Raw genomic sequence first — 23,153 nt, 5'->3', positions numbered from 1 at the left:
CCGTCACTGATGCTGACAGAGTGAAGGTGCTCAGCGAAGCGATCTCCCAGTCTCTCCGGCATAGAGAAGGCCACAAAGGGATGCAGCAGATGACTCCCGCAGATTCACATGAGATGTGGCTTCACTTGAAAGGCCTGTTTGGGGCCCAAAATGGTGGTGTGGGTGCTACCTATGGCCACAGGGGAAGGTGCCGTATAGAGCAATTGATGGAGAGAGATGAGGACGAGGGAGTTGAAGACGGTAAGGGTTATTGAGAGCTACAGAGATGAGGACGTGGCTCACAATAGCCGGTGGTGCCTTCCAACACGTATGCTTTTTGAATTTGTCTTTATTAGTTATCCATCTATGTGGAATATTTTGCAACCACAGAAACTCTAGACTTCACCAGGACAATGGGTATCGTCATTCTTTTACCCACGTGAAGAGAATGGTCAAAGTTGGAAGTAGAAAGTATTCAGCAACCAGTATTTGCTGTGCTTAAAAAGCTGAGGTTAGCATGACAATACAGTAAATATCTATCAGAAAAGTCAGAAAGTTCTTCCCCCTGCTGGTGTCTGAAAATAGAGCAAATAGGTGAGGGTAGGACTTTCAAAGGGGATGTGAGGAGGATGATTGGAATCGGAGAGGTGGAGGTAGGGAGTTTCACATTTAAAAGTATTTAAACGAGCTCTTGAATTGCTGAAGTATAGAAAGTTGTGGAGTGAGTGCTGGTAAATGGGATTGGTAAATGGGATTGGTGATGAGCATGGCTCTGTTTCTGTGCTGTGTGTGTCTGATGCTGTGCAAATTGTACACTCTTCTAAATGAAAACTCCTTCCTCTCAGATGAAATAGTTTAAGGATCCTCTTCTAAGTTAAATTTAGACATACAGCACGGTAACAGGCCCTTTCTGCCTACGAGCCCGTGCTGCCCAATTACACCAAATCCCCAGTACATTTTGAAGGGTAGGAGGAAACCCACGCAGACATGGGTAGAACGTACAAACTCCTTACAGACAGCACAGGATTAGAACCCAAGTTGCTGGCCCTGTAACACCAGTGCAGTAACTGTGCTGCCCATAATTGGAAAGTTGTGTTTGGAAGTGGCAGAAATTTGCCTCTTGCTATCTGGTTGTTGTCTCAGTGAAACTTCAAGCTGCAGCCACTGGCATTGTCGATTTATGGTCCAGAGGTGGCCAACTTTTTAATTTAGACATACAGCACGGTAATAGACCATTTTGGTCCACCTGTACGTACTGGGGGTGTAGGTTAATTGGGTGGTTTATGCCCTCCAAATGTCCCCTTCTCATTGCCAGTAGGGAGGGAGGAAGTCCTACCTGGAGGTGGTGGGGAAGTTGGCGGTGCCTCCTTTGGTGTGCCATTGTGTAGGCCACTTGCCTTTCCTCCTCAGATAACATTTGCTCATCACTTTCCATGGCTGTTTTATGCCAAACAATTTGTCCAGCTGCAGTTTCCATGTACGCAGTGGGACCGGGACTTGTGATGTCCCAAAGTGATGGATAGTTTCCATGCTGTATTCGGGCCTCTGCTCCCCAGGTTAGTCTGGTGTGAGTTGGTGTATAGTAATAAACTGAAAGACCTGCATCAAGAGAAGGGGGGGGGGGGGGTGGGGGGTGGCAGATTAACTCACGTTTTCTCCAAATTGTACTGGAAATCCCTAGCTTGGAACTTGAAGGGTTACCAGAGGACTCCAAGCCAAGTCTATATTTGTGAGACTCTTACATCAAACATCTTGAGGTGATGTATAGTTTATCTTTTCTGATTCATGCTGTTACTAAATTAGGCCATGCAAAAAGTTGAAAAGATGTAACTGTATAGGGCTGTATCCCAGCAGCCAGCAGCGTCTCTTAGCAGAAGGGGATCACATGTCCCCTTCTGCTACAGGAATCTGCTCGCACACCACAGCCACTGATCTGGCTTTAAAATCCCTTGGCCCTGATGAAATTCATTGGCTTGGTAATCATTGCAAAATCCTTGTGGGTGAGGAGCAAGGTGCAAGATTCTGAGGGCGGCTTGGACGAGGAACGGCATTTGTATAACTCTACTAATGCAACGGGAATGTCCCTGGCCTTTCTGCACCGCACTGCCAGACGATGCTCGACACCGATTAGCATGAAGAGTCATTAAGGAACATCTAAAAGGAGGAGGATGGCAGTCAGAAAGGCTTACAGAGGGCATTCCAAAACTAAAGGGATGGTGGCCAATCGCAGACCAGTGGGTGTTGTGGGTGTACGAGAGGCCAAATCTGCAGAAACGGAGATCAGGAAAAACCCAAGGTTACAGAACTGACAGATTTCAGATTCATTGTCAGAGAACATACATGACATCACGTAAAAGCCTGAGATTCCTTTTCCTGTGGCCAAGCAGAATTACCACTAATTAGTAGTGCAAAAAATAAACTACACGGTAAAAATGTAAATAAAGAACTGAAAGTAAATAATTAATGTACAAACTGTCATACAGAAAGAAAACAAGCTGAAATGGTCTGTTACTGCTTCAGAGAGATCAATCGGTTCAAAATTATCGGGTGAATGCAGTCACAGCATGGGCCAACAAATAGTTAACAGTGGTGGGTTGCCATGTGCCTCTTTGAGGGGGATGGTGATGTTGCCCTAAATAATTTTTACAGGTGATGCGAGCGGTAAATTTGTTCCACAGGGTGGTTGATAAATGCAGCTCACTGCCAGAGAAGGTGGCAGAATCAGATACAATTACTGTGATTAGGAGGCATTAGAACAAACACTTTATTTAGAGACATGTTCCTGTGTTGTACTCTTCCAATTATCCATCCTACTCATGCTCTCCAAACTCATAGCCACATGTCCTGATCTGCAACCTCCAATCCATTGATTCAAAATTCAGATTTATTGTTAGAGTTCACACACGATGTCACATACAACCCTGAGATTCTTTTTCCTGCAGGCGTGGCAGAATTACCACTTATTGGTAGTGTAAACAAAACTACACAGTGTTAATATGTAAACAAATAATGAACTGTTAATCAATAAAAAATGTAAACAAACTGTAATACAGAGAGAACAAAAAGAAAATCAATAAAGTGCAAAAGTAAGAGTTCATAAATGAGTCTCTGAGTTTGTCGTTGAGGAGTCTTGATGATGGAGGGTTAGCAGCTGTTCCTGAACCTGGTGGAATGAGTCTTGCGGTACCGATACCTCTTCCCTGATGGCAGCAATGAGAACAGAGCGTGTGCTGGGCGATGAGGGTCTTTGATAATTGCTGCTGCTCTCCGTCGGCAGTGTTCTCTGAAGATGTGCTCAATAGTGGGGAGGGTTTTGCCTGTGATGTCCTGGGTTGTGTCCAATACCTTTTGCGGGGCTTTATGCTCTGGGGTATTGGTGTTCCCATACCAGACCGTGATGCAGCTGGTCAGCACACTTTCCACCAGACCTCTGTAGAAATTTGCCAGGGTTTCTGATGTCATACCAAACCTCCGCAAACTCCTGAGGAAGTAGAGGCACTGACATGTTTTCTTCACGATTCCATTGGTGTGTTGAGTCCAGGAAAGATCCTCTGAGATGGTGACTCCCAAGATCCTGACCATTGTAACTCTTGATCCTTGATTAATTCCCCCACCATCATTTGGATCTGTCATTCCCCTATCCTCCTGCTTTTGTCTGTCCTCCTTTAACCCCTTGATGTATCTGTTGTATTTTCCAGCTTCAATATCATCACACTCCCATTTGTCTGCGTGTTTCTTCTTCCTTCCTCCTCATCACTGGGCCAGCTGATTCTCCATCTCATGTCCTCCCACCTCCCACCTCCTCCCTCCCCACCATTCAGGACCCCAAACAGTCCTTCCAAGTGAAGAAACACTGCTCTTGTGAATCTGCAGGGGTTGTCCACTGTGTACAGTGCTCCAGTTGTGGTCTCCTGTACAGTGGAGAGACTGGGAGATCGCTTGGTTGAACACCTCGGCACTGTTCGCTGCAATAGCGTGGATCTCCTGGGGGCCACCCATTTCAATTCCCCATACCATTCACTTGCTGGCATGTCGGCCGTGGTCTCATGAATGGCTAGACTTAGACCACCTACAAGTTGGAGGAACAACACATCTTGTGTCTGGGCTCCCTCCAACTGGATGGTATTAACATCAACTTCTCCAGTTTCCATTAAAGCCCCCATCTTCTCTCTCTGAGCCTGGACTCCTCCCACAGCCAGCCTTGTCTTTATTTTCACACCTTCCTGTTCTTTCCTGATTCCTTGAAGGGCTCAGGCCCAAAACGTCAGTGATATATCTTTACCTCCGATGGACACTGAGACCAGCTGAGTTCCTCCAGGATTTTGCTACAATCCCACAGACTTTTATGCTTCACTCCATCTAACCCTCTTTTCCCAAACTGCTCGGTTCCCCACTCCCTCTCCGAGCAACCCATCATATATCGCATCAGGCACACAAGAACTATAGGACGTGTTGGATTTTCTCAACGCTTATCCTTTTCCTGATTATCTCGAAAACTTCAAACAATCACCCCTTAACCTTCCAAGTTCCTGGTGTGTATAATCTTTCACACGCGATTGAGGTAAAGACCACAGGATTGTGGAAGACCTGCCAGCTACATTTCTGGGATTAGTTGACTTAGTTACAGTTGTTGGTCAAATCACATGTTCTGCCCTTCTGGGAAAAAGATGCAAGTGACTGTTATTTGGTGGGGAGAGAGCTCGTGCATTTTTTCCTGTGTGTCTGTTACGAAGCAACCAGTACTCTGCCCACAGTGCCCCAAGACTGGTCTCACCAGCAACAAGTAAAGTTGTAATATGATGACTCAGCTCCTGACTGAGGAAGTGTGCCAGACACCACCATCATCACCCTATATACCTGCCTTGCACTTTCATAGAAATATGTATCTGTACCCTCTAATTTCCCAGATCAACAACACTCTCCAGGCCCTGCTATTTACTGCACAGATCCTACCCTGGTTTAACTTATGACACCTCATACTTGTCCAAATTCCATCTACTATTGCTTGGCCCACTTCCCCAGTTGATCTTGTTGCCTGGAGGGAGGGAGGGAGGAAGGGAGAGAGAGAGAGAGAGAGTTTTTCATCAGAACTGGTTGGAAGCTGGGAGGCCAGTGCACCATAGACCAGTGGTTCACAACCTTTTTCTTTCCATTCACGTACCATTTTGTGTTTCCCTAAGCCATAGGTATTCCATGATTAGTAAGGGATTGCTTAAAGTGGAAAGAAAAAGATTGAGAACCACTGCAGCAGACAATCACTGGAATCTCCCTCCCCCACCCTCATCGACGTGATCTACCAGGATCGTCATCTGAAGAGGGCACGCAAAATCATCGAGGACCCCTTCCGCCCTGCACTCAGCATCTTTCAGCTGCTCTCGTCGGGGAAGAGATCCGGGAGTACCAGAGCCAGCACCACCAGGCTGAGGAACAGCTTCTTCCCACGGGCAGCGAGAATGGTGAACGACCAAAGGAACTGCTCACACTGACTAGCTGAGACTCTCACATTCATTTATTGTACATTTGAATATTTGTCCTCCATATGTAATGTTTGTTTGATTGTGTGTTATGTCTGGTTGTGTGTTTGCATGTTTTGCACTGGAGAACGCTGTTTCGTCTGGTTTTACTTGTGCAATCAGATGACCATTAAACTTGATTTGACTTGACTCCATGAGAAACCACTTATTCAGTTCAGGAGCCATGGATTGTTAGAGAACCACTGGCTCAGCTTGGGAGCAGTGGACAGTGAATGAGCACGAAGGAGGAGGCTCTCTACAACATCAGCTCTGCAAATAGGACTTGTGCAGGCATTCTCAGGTCAGTGCAGGTGTCGGGCACAGATGTATGACGCCTTGGTATCCACATTGTGCTTCCACTCCCACTTGATTTTAGACGAGTCTTGCTTCATTCTGCTAAAAGCCTTTGCTGCCATCCTCAGGCGCTTGTTGAAGACAGCTGAAGAATTGGCACATAACCTGGCAGAGATGAACAAACCCTCTTGGTCTTCAAAGTTGTATGAAATAATATCTCTTTTTTAGAATATTTTTATTGATGTTTACATAATGCACAATTGAACAGAACAGTTATATACTTTATAAAATTCAAGAGAAGAGAAGAAAACCCCAACAAACTTAATAATTCAGAACCAGGTTTTCTTTTGGAATATTTTATGTTTGATTTTATCCACAAACAAAACCATATTATCATCACAGATAAGTAATCTTGTTGTACGAGGCCCTTTGGGTAGGAGCGATCAAAATATGATCGAATTCTCACTCGACATGGAGAGTGATGAAATTAAAACCGAGACTAAGGTCCTGAATTTAAATAAAGGGAATTATGATGGTATGAGACGGGAGTTGAGTAAGATTGATTGGGTGGTGTTTATGGGGGAGTTGACTGTGGATAGACAATGGAAAGCATTCACAGATCTAATGGAGAAATTGCAAAAATCGTTAAAAATTATAATAAATTCAGTTAGTTGTACCTAAAATATAAACATATTACATCATAGGATGACACTAGGGAGTGACAAATTGCCCCAAATTTAATCATACAGATCAGTTTACTGATCGTTTGGCATAAAAATAAACCAAAAAAGGTGACTCAACCGTGGATAACAAGAGAAATTAGAGACAGCATTAGGTCCAAAGAGAGAGCATATCAATTGGCCCAAAAAAGTACCACAACCGAAGACTGGGAGCAGTTCAAGATGCACCAAAGGAGGACAAAGGGATTAATCAAGAGAGCAAAAATAAATTATGAAAGTAAGCTTGCGGCAAATATAAAAACCGACTGCAAAAGCTTTTATAAATATGTCGAGAAAAAGATTGGTGAAATCCAGAGTAGGTCCTTTGCAGTCGGAATCAGGGGAATATTTAATGGGGAATAAGGAAATGGCAGACCAATTAAATTCTTACTTTAGTTCTGTTTTTACAAGAGAGGATACAAATAACCCCAAGGATGTTGGGAAACATAGAGACTAATGCAAGGGAGGAACTGAAAGAAATCAGTATCTCTAAGGAGATGGTCTTGGGGAAATTGATGGGATTGAAGGCAGATAAATCCCAAGGGCCTGATAATCTACATCCTAGGGTACTTAAGGAAGTGGCCATTCAGAGAGTAGATGCTTTAAGAATTATTTTCCAGAACTAGATAGACTCAGTACCCATGGATTGGAGGGTAGTTAATGTTACCCCACTATTTAAAAAGGGGGGTAGAGAAAAAGTGGGGAATTATAGGCCGGTGAGCCTTACATCAGTAGTGGGCAAAATGATGGAATCCATTATTAAGGATGTAATAGTGGAGCATATGACTAGCAGAGAAGGGATCGGTCGGAGTCAACATGGATTTACAAAAGGTAAATCGTGCTTGACAAATCTATTGGAATTCTTTGAGATGGTGACAGGTAAAATAGATGGGGGAGAGCCAGTGGATGTGGTGTACCTGGACTTCCAAAAGGCCTTCGATAAGGTCCCGCATAAATGACTGGCTTCCAAAATCAAGGCTCATGGGATTGGGGGCAAAGTATTGATGTGGATTGAGAACTGGCTGGCAGGTAGAAGACAGAGAGTTGGGATAAATGGCTCATTTTCTGAGTGGCAGGTGGTGACCAGTGGGGTACCACAGGGATCTGTACTGGGACCCCAGCTGTTCACAATTTACATTAATGATCTGGATGAGGGGATTGGATGTAATATCTCCAAATTTGCAGATGACACTAAGCTAGGAGGAGTTGTGTGCACGGAAGAGGGGGTCAGGAAGCTCCAGTGTGATTTGGATAAATTGAGGGACTGGGCAGATACATGGCAAATGCACTACAATGTGGATAAATGTGAGATTATCCACTTTGGTAATACAAACCGGAGGGCAGATTACTATTTGAATGACAATAGATTAAGAGATGGGGAAGTGCAGAGAGACCTAGGGGTACTTGTACACCAGTCTCTGAAGGCGAGCATGCAGGTACAGCAGGCGGTGAAAAAGGCAAATGGTATGTTGGCCTTCATATCAAGAGGGTTTGAGTATAGGAACAAGGATACCTTACTGCAGCTGTGCAGGGTCTTGGTGAGACCCCACCTGGAGTATTGTGTGCAGTTTTGGTCACCTTATCTAAGGAAGGATGTTCTTGCAATGGAGGGAGTGCAGAGGCGATTCACCAGGCTGATACCTGGAATGGCAGGAATGACTTATGAGGAAAGATTGCACAAATTGGGATTGCACTCGCTGGAGTTCAGAAGATTGAGAGGGGGTCTCATAGAGACCTATAAAATTCTGGCAGGACTGGACAGAGTGGATGCAGATGGGATGTTTCCAATGATGGGAAAATCCAGAACCCGGGGCCATGGTTTGAGGATAATAGGCAAACCATTTAGGACCGAGATGAGGAGGAATTTCTTTACCCAGAGGGTGGTGAATCTGGGGAATTCATTGCCACAGAGGGCAGTAGAGGCAGGTTCATTAAATATATTTAAGCGGGAATTAGATCTATTTCTTCAGTATAAGGGTATTAAAGGTTACGGAGAGAAGGCGGGGACAGGGTACTGAACTTTAAGATCAGCCATGATCTCGATGAATGGCAGAGCAGGTTCGAAGGGTTGAATGACCTACTCCTGCTCCTATCTTCTATGTTTCTATGTTTAATTAAATGTGAATCAATAATAATGTTCCAAATATGACCCCTATACCCCCCCTACCCCTGAACAAAAACCCTAATGAAGAAAAAAGGGGGAATAAAAGTTAAAAAAAGAGAAGAATTTAGGAGACATTTTGGGGGGAAAAGAGTCACTGAGGTGGAACATCTGCAGGACCCTGGCCTGTTCCTGCTGCGTGGCATTACGGACCTGTGTCTAAAACTGTCTAAACCCCAAATTCAATTTGTGAAGGTCGCCTTGGCAGTGGCCAGGACGTGCATAATGGTTACCCAGAAATCTGACTCTTAGCTAAGCACAGCAAGGTGGAGCGTGGTGACGCAGAGCCGTGTTCCCCGGAGAAAATTACTTTAGGGGGAGATGCGGCACAGTCGTTGAGGTGAGGCAGCCATTCCTGCGGCACGTCGGAGCGCAGGTGTGATTTGGCCTCCCCGGAGCCTTTATCAACAGGATTTTGCAAGCCCTGAAACATTGAGAAGAAGGAGACAACTTGGAAATCCTGCCGGCTTCCCCGCCCCTTTTTTTTTCTCTTTTCCCTTGTATACACTTTATCTTTTATAATAAGTGTTATTTATGTTTTTTGCCTGGGTTGAATGGGAGGGAGGGTGAATGATGTGGGGGGGGGGGTAATGGGGAGAGTAGGGATAGTTGGGGGTTTGGGATGGGGAGGAGTAGAGATAGATGGGGGAATAGGGATAGATGGGGGAATAGGGGTAGATGGGGGAATAGGGATAGATGGGGGGGGAAGGAAAAAGTAAGGTCTCAGTAAACTGATCTGTATGATTAAATTTGGGGCAATTTGTCACTCCCTAGTGTCATCCTATGATGTAATATGTTTATATTTTAGGTACAACTAACTGAATTTATTATAATTTTTAGAATTTTTATGTATTATACCTTTTATTGTTAGATTTCTATTAACATATATAGTTATATCATGCTATCCAGTGATATTGTTAAACTAATTTAGTTCTTTTCTTTATTTGGGGTTTCTTTTGCGGGAGGAAGTAAGTGGGGGTGGGGGAATGGAAAAAAAAGTTTGAAAACCCCTGTTTTAATCGTCCCTCATGAACTCGTTATGTGCATGGTTTCACAACTCCAAAGGAAATGGGCCAATAACAGTTTTTCTCAAGCAAAATATTTCAGAAACAATTGGGTCTTGAGCAATGATTCTCAACCTTCCCTTCCCACCTTAAGCAATCCCTTACTAATCACAGAGCACCGAATGGCAGAGGGATTACTTAAAGTGGGATGTGAGTGATAAGAAAAAGGTTGAGAACCACGGCCCCAGAGCTTCAGCTACCTCGGCACTTCCCTCCCTCCCTCCACATTTCTCTTCTCTTTTCCTCATCCGTCTCCTCTGCTGATGCCTGGGTGTTAAATTTTACATAATATTCACTGCTTTGAGACATTGCACTGTTTGAAAGAGATGTTAACACAGGTTTTTACTTCAGTAGTACTGTCAAGCTTGAGCTCGTAGTGAATTGGATCATTTTTCCTATCTTTGAGTGAACACATCTTCCTCTGCAGAGACGTATCATGGATGAATCAGATTCAGAATTTATTGTCATGAACATGTTACAAAATTCATTGTTTTGCGGCAGCGTCACGGACCAAACGTTTATAGAAACCACTGTACAAAATAAATAGAAAACAGTACAAAAAAAAGAAAAATCCAAAGTAAGGCAGTGTCTGTGGTTCATTCAGGAATCTGATGGCGGAGGGGAAGAAGCCGTCCTTGGTAGCAGAGTGAAGAGGGCCTGGCCTGGGTGGTGGGGGTCTTTGAGGATAGAAGCTGCTTTCTTAAGACACCGTCTCTTGTAGATGTCCTCGATGGAGTGAAGACTGGTGCCCGTTATGCTGAGTTAACAACCCTCTGGAGTTTTTTATTGTCCTGAACGTTGGCACCTCCATACCAGACAGTGATGCAGCCAGCCAGAATGCTCTCCAAGGTACCCCTGTAGTTTTCTAGAGTCTTTGGTGACATACCAAATTTCTTCATATTCCACCGATGGCAAACCTTCTTTGTGGTTGCTTCGACGCAGAGGCTCCAGGACAGAACCTCGGAGATGTTGACATCCAGGAATTTGAAGTTCTAGACCCTCTCCACTGCTGAGCCCTCGATGAGGACTGGTTTATGTTCTCCTGAAGTCTACAACCATCTCCTTGGTTTTGCTAATGCTGAATGCAAGGTGGTTGTTGTGACACCACTCAACCTGCTGATCTGTCTCCCTCCTGTACGCTTCCTCGTTGCAGTCTTTGATTCTCCTGAAAATGTGGTGCCATCAGCAAATTTGTAGACAGCATTTGAATTGTGCCCGGCCGCACAGTCACGGGTGTAGAGTGAGTAGAGCACCCATCCTTGAAGTGCACCTATGCTGATCGTCAGTGAGGAAGAGATGTTGTTTCCACTTCATACTGACTGTGGTCTTCTGATGAGGAAGTCAAGGATCCAGTTGCAGAGGGGGGAGGTGGGATGCAGACCAATAGGATTTGGAGCTTGTTGACCGACACTGAGGGAATAATGGCGTTGAAGGCTGACCTGCCATGGATGGAGTCGATGTATGACTCAGACCATCTCGATCACTAAAACACTAAGACTGAACCACACTCTTTTACTTGCATAAACTAACCTGATTGGTGATGAGTTTTCCTTGTACCTTCCATTTTCACAACCAGAATGCAAATAGTCACAGAGAGGTAAAGCAGGAAAACAGGCCATTTAGCCCACTGAGTCCAAACTGATTATCAACCACCCAATTGCACTTCTCCTACATTCATTCCATATGTTTAATTTGCATTGACTTCCCACATTCCCCCAGCGTCTACCCCTCACCCACATCAGAATAGGCCCAGTGGAGTCAGACAAAGTGGGGAAAATGGAATGGAATTCTTGAGGAATCAGAGTGGGAAGAGGCATTGTTTGATTGTTTTAGATCTTCCTCACAGCTAATCCTTGAACTCTTGTGCTCACATCACTTTTTACATCAGCGAACAGCATATATATTCAGTTTGTTTCCTGAAAAAAGGGGGATTATGATAACTTCAAGAAGAACACAAAGATAATTTCTGATATGCTCTATCACATTGTAGAAACATTAAATTAACTTTAATTGAATTTAACATGTTTAATCACCTGACACATTGCGTCAGTTCGGTGGACCTAAAAATGTTTTGCTGCTGATTTTCATTTGTACTCAGCATCTGATGCCTCTCATGTCAGTGTCCAACAATAGTCGGCCGGCAGTGATGGATTCTAGTTGCTCTGATACCTTTTCCATGGTCACAATGTCCTGGTGAAACCTTTCCCCTTGTTCATCACTGATGAGACCGAGATCAGCAGGGAAGATGTCCAAGTGAGAATGCAGAACATGAATTTTCAATGACACGTTGCACTTTGTGGTTTTGTATTCTTGGACTTAAATTATGACAGGAAATCACAAAATTAGGTTATATCTAAAAAATAGTATGTGATGGGAATATTTTAAGGTGATTTTTGTGATCAGCAACCCAAAATCCATAAAATGCACCCAAAAATATTCAGGAAACAAAATCTTCATTGTCCAGTGTAATTTGTCCCAATCTCTAGGTTTTCCTCTGTGCACTTTATTCCACACCCACCCTGAATCTATGAGCCCAACCTGGCTGCCAGCATGCAAGAGGAGTGGCCAACTCTTCCTCCACTGTCGACCTTTGGCTGAGTTGCAGAGACACCAGCGAAACTGGCCAGGATGGAAACTTCGTGCTCTCTGTGGCCATCACCTGAATGAAGAGTGCAAGGCTGCAGAGCATTTGGGGGCACTGGTAAAATATTTAAGGTAAGGATAAAAGTAAATACATATTTTTTGGGGCGGCTCAGTTAGCATGGTGGTTAGCGCAACACTGTTACAGCACCAGCGATCAGGGCCAGGGTTTGAATCCCATGCTGTACGGAGTTTGTACATTCTTCCGTGTCTGCGTGGGTTTCCTCTGGGTGCTCCGATTTCCTCCCACCCTTCAAAACGTACCAACATTTCAGGCTTGAGCACTTCATCAAGGTTTGGACAAAATGTAGGCAGGCGCCAGAACAAAATGGTGGGGGGGAGGGGGAGGAGCACGGTCCCACGGGCAGGGGGGAATAGGTAGATAAGGGAGGGAGGACACAATAGCAAATGAGGAGTGGGGATGGCTCTGTGAGTGGAGAGGGAAGGGGTTGGAGAGCTGAAGGAAAGGAGACAGAGGGACGGGGAAAAGGAGGAGAATGGGGAGTGGACCAACAGAAGCTGGAGACGTTGATGTTAATTCCGTTCAGTTGGAGAGGACCTGGATAGAAAATAAAGTGTTGCTCCTCCAGTTTACAGGTGGCCTTGGTTTGACAGTGCATGAAGCCATGGACAGGCATGTCGGCACAGGAGTGGGATGCGGAATAGAAATGGGAAATCCCTGGCACACCGCACCCAAGTACATCAGTGCCAACATCAACCCCTGTGGAAAAAGCTCTTTAGTATTTCTGCCTTCACACCTCGACTCTGGACTTTTCAGCTTTGACTTTGAAAAGGCTTCAAATATAGAATCTGAAATTATTAATTGACTGTCCAGTATCTCTGTAACTGGCCTGACTGTATATGTAACTGGGCAAGAGTGACTATGTCTATAACTAGATGTGTTGTACACAACTATTCCAACTTTGGGCAATCCCACCTCCACTGTTACCCTTTCTTCCTTCTCTGCTTCTGTTCTTACTTTTCTCTGTTTCCCCCTTCCCAGTGGGTTGTTCCTCTACCTGTCCTACCATCTGTCCAAGACCCTTTCACCTCATCGCACCTCCCCAACCATCCTCCTACTCTTGATAGACTTGATATCACCCCTCCTACTTTCATTTTGATAAAGTATCCCAACACCAAATATTGGCTGACCATTTGTCTCCACGGATACTGCCTGTCCCACTGGCACCCTCCAGCTTCTCTGTTCACTCTAGAATTCAGCATCTGCAGTTGTTGTATGGCTCTCAATGTACACTACTGACTGTAGTCAGGCCAACTGTGCTGTGCTGACTGTCTGTAATTGGACTGACCGTATCGTGCTGTAACCGGACCCACTGTATCGGAGTCTGTTTGGATCAACTGTATCGTGCTGTCTGTGAATGGACCTGCTGGATCGCGATGTGATTGGACCAACTGTATCATGCTATTTGTGATTGGACTGACTGTATCATGATGTGATTGGTGCAGACTGTATCATGCTGCCTGTGAATGGACCTGCTGGATCGCAATGTGATTGGATCGACTGTATCGTGCTGTCTGTGATTGGACTGACTGTATCATGATGTGATTGGACCAACTATATCGTGATATGATTTGATGGATTATATCATGCTGTCTGTGATTGGACCGACTATATCGTGATGTGATTGGTGCGGACTGTATCGTGCTGTCTGTGAATGGACCTGCTGGATCGCAATGTGATTGTCCGACTGTATTGTGCTGTCTGTATCATGATGTGATTGGGCCAACTATATCGTGATGTGATTTGATGGATTGTATCATGCTGTCTGTGATTGGACCGACTATATCGTGATGTGATTGGTGCGGACTGTATTGTGCTGTCTGTGAATGGACCTGCTGGATCGCAATGTGATTGGACCGACTGTATTGTGCTGTCTGTGATTGGACCGACTATATCGTGATGTGATTGGTGCAGACTGTATCATGCTGTCTGTGAATGGACCTGCTGGATCGCGATGTGATTGGATTGACTGTATCGTGCTGTCATTAAACCAACAGAAATTGTACCATTGAGTCTTCTCTTGCAACTTTCTAACAATGTCCTCAAACTCAGTCTCACCTCTGCAGCCTTACAGACTGTGTTTCATGTCATCCAATCAATTCTTTATTTCCCTTTCAAGTATTTGGAGTAGAGAGATTTAAATAATAGCCTTTCAAATAATAACTAAACTTTTCAGAATCACTGCAGATTTCCTGATTTTCACCTTTCCTGATTTCAGGTTCCTGGAGAACAGAAACTGCACGAAAGATGTCCACTGTTAGGAATTCTCTTGGACGGTGTACCTGGAGTGACTGTGCAGCTCGCAGCCAGCAGGTGGGGCAAGGCTACAGCTTACAGTCAGTCATGACTTGTCCACTGTTGTGAAATTTTCCCCATTTTATTCCAGTCACCTGATAGGAATCACGGAGTCTTAATGGTTACAGTAGGAACTATCATCACAGTTTTGCCATTAAACCCCTCAGTAATTCATTCTCCTGCTCGAGAATAATGTTTTCCTCACCCCTGTGAACCTCTGGACTGTGCCATTATAAGACTAACACAGAAATGCTGGAGGAACTCATCCAGTCTCACAGCAGCAAAGATACACAGTTAAAAAAACCCCAATATCTGGCATCTATTGAGATTGGAAGATACCGGATAAGTGAATTTTCCGGTTGTTTGAGACCATGTGTTGCGTGATTAGCGAATTAGCAGTGAGACGCGCCAATTTTAAACCCATGTTTTTCACCTATGTATTTTATGCTTTTTTTTGCCGGTTGCTTGAGGCTGCTGGTTGCTTGAATTCCGGATATCAGGGGTTTTACTGTGTTACTGTTGTTTCGCCCTGAGTGTCAAATGCCTGCCTGCTTTTAGCTAATACCTCGCAGAAGAGCTCAGGCCCGAAAAGTTGGTAATATATCTTTACCTCCTATGAACTCTGTGAGACTGACTGAGCTCCTCCTGCATTTCTGTGTACTTTCACTACAGTCAACAACGTGCTTCACTCTAAGACTGAACAGGACAACAGGATCACAGGGTCATACAGGACAGACAGACCCTTTGGTCCAACTCATCCAAGTCGTGAGTCCAGGCTACACCTATTTGTCTGACATCAGCTTGCCAAAATGTCTTTTGAATATTGTTAAGTAGAACGGGGAGTAGACCAGCAGAAACCGGAGAAGTCGATGTTAATACCACCTGTTTGGAGAATGCGCGGACAGAAAATTAGGTGTTACTTCTCCAATTTGCTGGTGGTCTTAGTTTGATGGAAAACTAATTTTTTGTCTGAGCCCTCTCTAACCAGATGGCATTAACATCGACTTTTCTCGTTTCTACTGGCCCACTCCCCGTTCGCCTTCTCTTCCCCATCCCTCGGTTTTCTATCTTCCAGCTCTCCACCCCTTTCAGTCTCCATTCACAGAGCCATCCCCCCCCCTCCCCCTGTTTGCTGCTGTGCCTTCCCTCCCTTATCCTCCTCTTGACTGTGGGACCGTACTCCTCCCCTTGCCCCCCCCCACCATTTTGTTTGGACACCTGCCTACATTTTGCTTTTTCCTTGATGAAGGGCTCAAACCCTAAAAGTAGGTTATCTATCTTTATCTTTGCTGCATGATGGACGCTGTTTGGTCTGCTGTGTTTCTGCAGCGCTGTGTTCTAACTTCAGTCACAACCTAGGCAGACTTTTATGTTTTACTAGAGATAAACATAGACTTGGACTCCAGGATTTACCCCTCTGCTTTGAAACAGTCCTTCTCCTCCACGTGGGAGGACAGCAGGTTGAGCACCCGGCCAACAGACAGCACCTCTGACACACCAGCACCCTTTCACACTGCATCAGAGAGAAAACGTAGAATTTTGCACTCAAAGGAGCACAGTGAGACTTGTATCAGCATGTAGCTTTGGGTTGAAGTGTCACAGGCTGACTGCAGGGCGATGTGCTTCTTATCCCTTCTCATAGTCGGTATCATTGGTATCTGACCCCGGGTCCAGCAAAAGTGGCAATTACTGTGCCCAATTAAATTGCAAAAATCCTTGCACTGCAATCGAAGGACACCTTTATGGCTTGTTAAATATATATTCTGTTATGTTCATGAATTTGATAAAATTCAGTCATGAGAAATGAAGGAACCCTTCCCCTAGGTTATTGAGACAAGTCAAGTTCATTGTCATCTGATTGCACAAGTTCAACCTGACGAAACAGCGCTCTCTGGTCCTCGGTGCAAAACTCGCAGACAGACAACCGGATGTACCACACATAGAGACATATCCAGGACAAGTATTCATTGATCCAAATAAATATTGCTCTGTGGATATGTGAGTCTTGGATGGATAGTGTGAGAGTTCCCTTGCTTGGCTTTGCAAGGTTACGTACAAAATCTGGAGAGACAAAAGCCTGCTGGTGTCAATGACCCGCTGAATCCCTCAGGTAACTCGTTTTCAATTCATGAGCTTCCTTTGTACCGTCCAACACCGAGTGTAAGCAGCAACAATCGTACTGATGCGATCACTTATGGGCAACCTGATTTCGTTGATTCATTGACAGGCAGCGGACTGCTGGAGACTGGCTGGAGCCTGGCGGAAGGGGTACGGGGTATTGGATCCAGGATGCGAGAGGGCGCTGAAGGGTCCCCGATCGTGTCGGAGGTTCGGATCTGGAGCCCGGGCTGCCGGTGGTTTGGACTGAAGTCTGTGAGGCTGCGGGAATGTTGGAAGTGAATCCATGGACACTCGGTCACTCTGGGGGAACTCTCTTTTTCTTCTCTCTCTCTGACTGTAAGAAGCACTTCAGGCAATTTCTGCCAAGAGTGAATCTGTCTGCCCTAAGGCAGATGAAAGAAAATTCCATGTAATATTGCACTGTCTTTATTACATGACAATAAGGAGTCCTGGAATGAATTGATCCTGATCTAATAACAGATAAAAATCTACAACGTTGTTGGGTCTGGAGTCAGGTGGTCCAGTCTAAGAAAGGTAGATTCCCCACCCCCCACCTGTTCGAAGACAGTAATCAACCCCATGGGATTTCATTACAACCTGTTGATTAGTTCAGGTCTTTGGAACTCTGGCTGTTGATCCATTAATGCCATTACTTGATACATTGTCCATTTCTAGTCCTTTGGGGTATACTGAACAGGAAAATATTTAAACTGATCCTTTACATGGAGAGTTGCTTGCTACATTAGAATGAAACAGATTGTTCAAAGGAACAGATCAAACTTACTGATGCAGGAACAACAATATGGTCAGTTCAATGTAAAAAAAATTCCAAGGTGCTTCATGCAAGGGGAAATCAGACCCAGAGGGCTGTGAAGAGGCATTCGGCAATGACAGAACGAGAAAAATGTTTGTGGCAGAAAAAAACATAAAAAACGATAGGTGGGAATTTCAAAACTTGGAGCTGAGGTAGATGGTGGACAGTGACAGGCTACTTTTTAAAAATTAAGATTTAGGTATCACTGATCAGTTCATCCTTGGATTGTTAGACTGCTCACAGAGGAATTAAGAGTTTGATGCCCAGAGCATGTAAATTCAAACTTCCTTCTCTGAAGGATTTCTGATTTATTGTCAGAGTACATACCCTGAGATTCTTTTTCCTGCAGGTGAGGCAGGATTACCACTAATTGGTTGTGCTAAAAGAAACTACTGTACACTTGTAAACAAATAAATAAATGCAAAGATAAAGAAGTGTAAAATACCGTATAGTACAGAGAGAATTTTTAAAAAATCAATAAAGTGTAAAACTCAGAGTCCTTAAATAAGTCCCTGATTGAGTTTATTGTTGAGTCTGATAGTGGAGGGGGAGCAGCTGTTCCTGAACCTGGTGGTGTGAGTCTTGTGCCCTGATACCTCTTTCCTGATGGCAGGAGTGAGAACAGAGCTTGTACTGGGCAGGGTGGATCCTTGATGATCGCTGCTGCTCTCCGACGGCAGCGCTCCCTGTAGATGTTCTCAATGGTGGCGAGGGTTTTACCTGTGATGTCCTGGGCTGTGTCCACTACCTTTTGCATGGACATTGGTGTCTCCATTCCAGACTGTGATGTAGATTTCAGATTTATTGTCAGAGTACATCACGTAGCAATCCTGAGATTGTTTCTCCCGTGGACGAGGCAGAATTACTGCTAATTGATAGTGAAAAATAACTGTGCACAGTGTAAACATGTAAACAAACAAAGAACTGTAAACAGACAATGAATACAATCAAACTGACTGTGCAACACAGAGAGAATAAAAACAATGAATCAGATGCGATTTTACAAGAGGTTAAGTCAACTGCTCCTCTTCTTTAGAGTCACGAAGAATGGGAGAAGATCTGAGTGAATGTTATGTAATGCTTCACAGGCTTGACAGGTTGGATTCAAGAGAGATGCTTCTATTGGCCAAGGAGTCCAGGGCTGGTGTCACGGATTCATGCTAAGTGAAATCTGTTTTGGGCAAGGAGGAATAGAAACTCCTTCACTCAGAGGGACTGGAGAACCTTTGGAATTCGCTACCCTGGAGAGGTCTATGGCTGCTCAATTGTTGAGTTCATACAAAATATAATTTCAAGAGATGTACAGCCATTAAGGGAATCAAAGGGTAAGGGCTTAGTGCCAGAAAATGGCCTGAAGCAAATCCGCATAAATGAACGCTGGAGCAGGTTTATCAGCTGCACGCCTTACTTCTGCTCCGCTCGGGTAGCTATATATGAACTGTTGCTGAATCTAGACTTAATTTATTCTGAAATGTATTAAAATCTTCCGAAGGTGAAAATGCCACAGCCAGAGAGATGATTGGATAATTTCCTAGTTAGTCAAGTTTGGGTAATTCTACACACATAATATGTCGTCTCCATTTACTGAATTTGTGTGTAGAAATCACCCCTGCTGTTACTAAGATGGGTTTCTGCAGTTTGCTCTACAAAGAACCAAGTAAATTGACTTTTTGGCTTTGCATTCAACTGTTTAGCTGTAGTCTATCTGAACTAGTGTTGAAATCTCGTGCCGCACTACTTAATCATCAGCTAACATAATGTTGGAATAGAACACTGATTTAAACTCTTCACTGTGGTGGGATTTTCTGGATTGTCAATCAAGGGTCTTGAGATTCTAACCATTGGGTATATGGGGTGAAACAGAAAAGTCTACGGATGCTGTGAATGAGGAACTCAGCCCATCTCACAGCGTCCATAGGATGTAATGATATACTACGCACATTTCAGGCCTGAGCCCTTCTTCAAGGTAGACGTCAGAGTAAAGCCTGAAGACTGGCCGGGGAGGAGTCCAGGCCATAAAAGGTGTTAATTGGATATAATAAGAGGAGAGGTGAGAATTATCTGTGAAAGAAAAGGGGCTGGAGGAAAGGCGTAGGGTATAGAAAAAGGAGCGGGGGTTTAACAGAAACTGGAGGTCTATTTTCATGTCATTCGTTAGGAGGGCACCCAGACAGAAGATGAGGTGTTGTTCCTCCAATTTGCAGATGGTCTCAGTCTGGCAGTGCATGAGACCATGGACAGGCATGTCAGCAAGGGAATGGGATGAGGAATTAAAATGGCTGACCTCCTGGGAGATCCACGCTATCGCGGCGGACGGAGCCAAGGTGCTCAACCAAGCGATCTCCCAGTTTCCAATGAAGGGGAGACCACATTGATATATAGTATCTGGTATTGGGAGTAATTTTTTTCAATGTATATTGATGAGTTAGATTATGGATTGAATGGTTTTGTGGCAAAGTTTGCAGATGACACCAAGATCAGTGGTGGAGCAGGAAATGTTGAAGAAATCAAAAGGTCACAGAGAGACTTGGATGGCTTAGGAGAGTGGGCAACAAAATGGCAAATGAGATCCAACGTTGAGAAACGTTCGGTTGTACATTTTGGAAAAGGAAATAATCAGGCAGATTATTATTTGGATGGGGAGAAAATTCAAAATTTGGAAGTGCAAAGGGACTTGGGGGTCCTCGTGCAGGATAACCTAGAGGTTGACCACCAGGTTGGTTTGGCAGTAAAGTAAGCGAATGCCATGTTGCCATTCATTTCAAGGGGAATCGTGTACAAGAGTAAAGAGGTGTTGATGAGGCTCCATGGGGCACTGGTGAGACCTCATTTGGAGAACTGTGTGCAGTTTTGGGCCCCTTACTCTAGAAGGGATGTAATGATGTTGGAGAAGGTACAGGATGACTCCTGGAATGCAAGGGATGTTTATTGGCTCTTGGACTATTCATTGGAGTATAGAAGAATAAGAGGGGATCTCATAGAAACATTTTGAATGCTGAAAGGATTGGACAGCAGAGTAGATGTGAATAAGATGTTTCCCTTTGTGGGTGAATCCAGGACAAGAGGGCACAATCTTAGAATGAGAAGGCACCCATTTAAAACAGAGATGAGGAGAAATTTCTTTAGCCAGAGAGTCGTGGATTTGTGGAACTCATTGTCACATCCAGCTGCGGAGGCTGGATTAATGGGGAAGATTGATAGGTATCTAATTAGTCAGGATATCAAGGGATAAGGGGAAAAGGCTGGAAATTGGAACTAGCTCAGGGTGGAGTTGCAGAGCAGACTTTATGGGCTGAATGGCCTATTTCTGTTCCTTTATTTTGTGATTTTGTGATGTCAGTTTGGTGTGAAATGGAGGATGTAGCTGCCATTGGCAGCAATTCTCAATGGGGGCCCTATGACCCCCCCCCCCCGACCCGGTGGGTAGGGGGGGGGGTCATAGGGCACAGCACATGTAAGTAAAAGCCTTGTTTTATTTTTATCTCCTGTAACAAATATTTTGATGTTTTTTTTTTAAATGTCAGAAAGAAATACAAAAGAAACCAAAAGTTGACTGCTTATCAGGGAAGAAGGGCCATAAACTTTGAACAAAGTCCTGGGGGAGGGTGGTACAGCCGAGAAAAGGTTAGTCATCGGAAAGCAGAGGTATATTTATTCTTGATAAGCCGTGAGATGAAAGGTCACTGGGAGTAGGCGCGAATGTGCATGTCGGGTTACGGTGTTATGAGCCCAGAGGACCCCAAAACCCAGCAGCAATAGATATTCACCAAGACAAATAGTTACTTAAACAAAAGTTGCTTTTAATTATCTTTAAGCATGAAAACAGAATCACACTTTAACTTATCACTGTTGACTTAACTAACCTAACTTAACCCCCCTTCTAATTCTAAGCGCCTGTATATGTAATGTGTGTGTAAGTTCAAAAATGTTCTTTGGTTCACAGTCCAATCTCACTTCTCATTCCTCCATGTTCACTGGTTGCAGGCAATTCTTATACTGTGCACAAAATTTAACATTTATAAAGTTCACTAGGCTTTGGTGAGTTCCTTCTTGTTTCTCTTATTTCAAGTGAAACATTAGACAGCCAGTCCTCTCCTCTTGCATAAACCACAAGGGCTTTGACCAGGCTGAACTAAGCACTCACACCCTATCTTCCAAATGGGGGTTTTCCACAAGCTTGGCAGCTTGTCCTGTTCCAGTCCCAGTTGCTGCTGCTGACTGTAAAGTTGTAGAACTGATCTCTCTCTCTCTCTCTCTCTCTCTCTCTGAGAGAAAGCCTGTTTGGCTCTCTCTGCTTTGCAAATCCACTTGACCCTCTTAGAACAGCAAGTTCCCCTCCAGAAAATCTGCGGCTCTGACAAGATCTTTCATCTGTTGCCTTTTTGTAAACAACGATCCATTAGTGGTCTTTTGGGCATTCTCCAAAGCTTTTGCAAAGCCTGTTGGCCCCGACATGTCTAGCATGAGCAGAGCTCCAGTATTTTAAATAAGATCTGTTTTAAAGTCTTTGTATGTGACCTACACTAAAAAACCTGCTCCAATTTATCTCCCGAAAACCTATCTATATTCTGTCACAACAGTCAGATTAGCAGTAAAACATGAAAGTCTGCAGACAAGGTGGTTGAAGTAAGAAAACATAAACTCAGCAGGTCAGACAGTGTCCTTTATGCACCTTGATGAAGTTGGTTATGTAGCTTTATCTTTGTTGTATGAAGTGCGTTTGACCTGCTGAGTTTCTCCAGCCTTGTATTTTTACTTCAAACAGGGTGTCTGCAGATTTTTCGTGTTTTACCTCTTCCTGCTGCAAAGCTCTGTGAAATCTCTTCGAGGGGGTGCCTGCCCTGAAGAAGTTCTCCTTTGCTCTCCGAATGGAGTTCTGTGGGATTCTCTCTCACTGCTCCTCACTTATCCCTGCTGCTCTCACCTAGAAAAGAAATACTCTCGATGAAGGGCTCAAGCCCGAAAAGTCGGTTCTCTATCTTTATCTTTGCTCTATAAAGTGCACAGTTTGACTAGCTGAGTCTCTCCGGCCTTGTGCTTTTGCTAGTCAGATTAGAGAATGGTGGAGCAGACTCGCTGAGCCAAATGATCTACAAAACTTGATGTCATCCAGATGGATGACCTGAAGGGTGTTAATATTTTGATAAAACCGCGTGGTCTCAGATAGCTGAGGCCATGCTGTGTGCTCAGGAAGCAACCATCTCCAGATTCAATGCCAAGATTACAGACGGTCTGCATGTCTGAAGCAGCCATTGCCACAGACATCGATTTTCATACAGTGAAGAGCAGGCTGGTTTCGAGTGCTCTAGATTGTGTGGGTTTTCAACATCATTTTTCAGAGAGTAATGAGACTTGGAAACACAAGTCCATGAAGCTGAAAGCTTCAATTAATGTCACGGCATTAGAGAGATCAAAGCAATTTTCTGGCTTGTCACTTTTATCCAGCTCTGTAATAAACCCTGTAGACTAATTACACCATCAAATCCTCACATTCCAGCAGCAGTTCAATTAGTGCGGCCGGGCCCTTTCCT

General features: G+C 44.3%; 1 protein-coding gene across 5 annotated transcripts in view; it reads left to right on the top strand.

The window, feature by feature from the left end:
• The window catches only part of LOC138748889 (synaptotagmin-1-like), a 164,526-nt gene that overhangs the window by 18,311 nt on the left and 123,062 nt on the right, over positions 1-23,153 (top strand). For 3 of the 5 annotated variants that reach the window (XM_069909762.1, XM_069909761.1, XM_069909760.1), the window contains exons 2-3: positions 12,217-12,445; positions 14,611-14,705. The gene's annotated coding sequence lies outside the window, so the exon portion shown is untranslated. Of the gene's footprint in view, positions 1-10,464; positions 10,580-12,216; positions 12,446-14,610; positions 14,706-23,153 lie in introns of those variants that run through there. The other 2 variants (XM_069909763.1, XM_069909764.1) reach the window with 2 other exon arrangements.

This window comes from Narcine bancroftii, chromosome 13 (genome assembly GCF_036971445.1).
Source record: "Narcine bancroftii isolate sNarBan1 chromosome 13, sNarBan1.hap1, whole genome shotgun sequence".
NCBI lineage: Eukaryota > Metazoa > Chordata > Chondrichthyes > Torpediniformes > Narcinidae > Narcine > Narcine bancroftii.
Note: the sequence above shows the minus strand (reverse complement) of the source record. Positions and strands in the feature narration are given on the sequence as shown.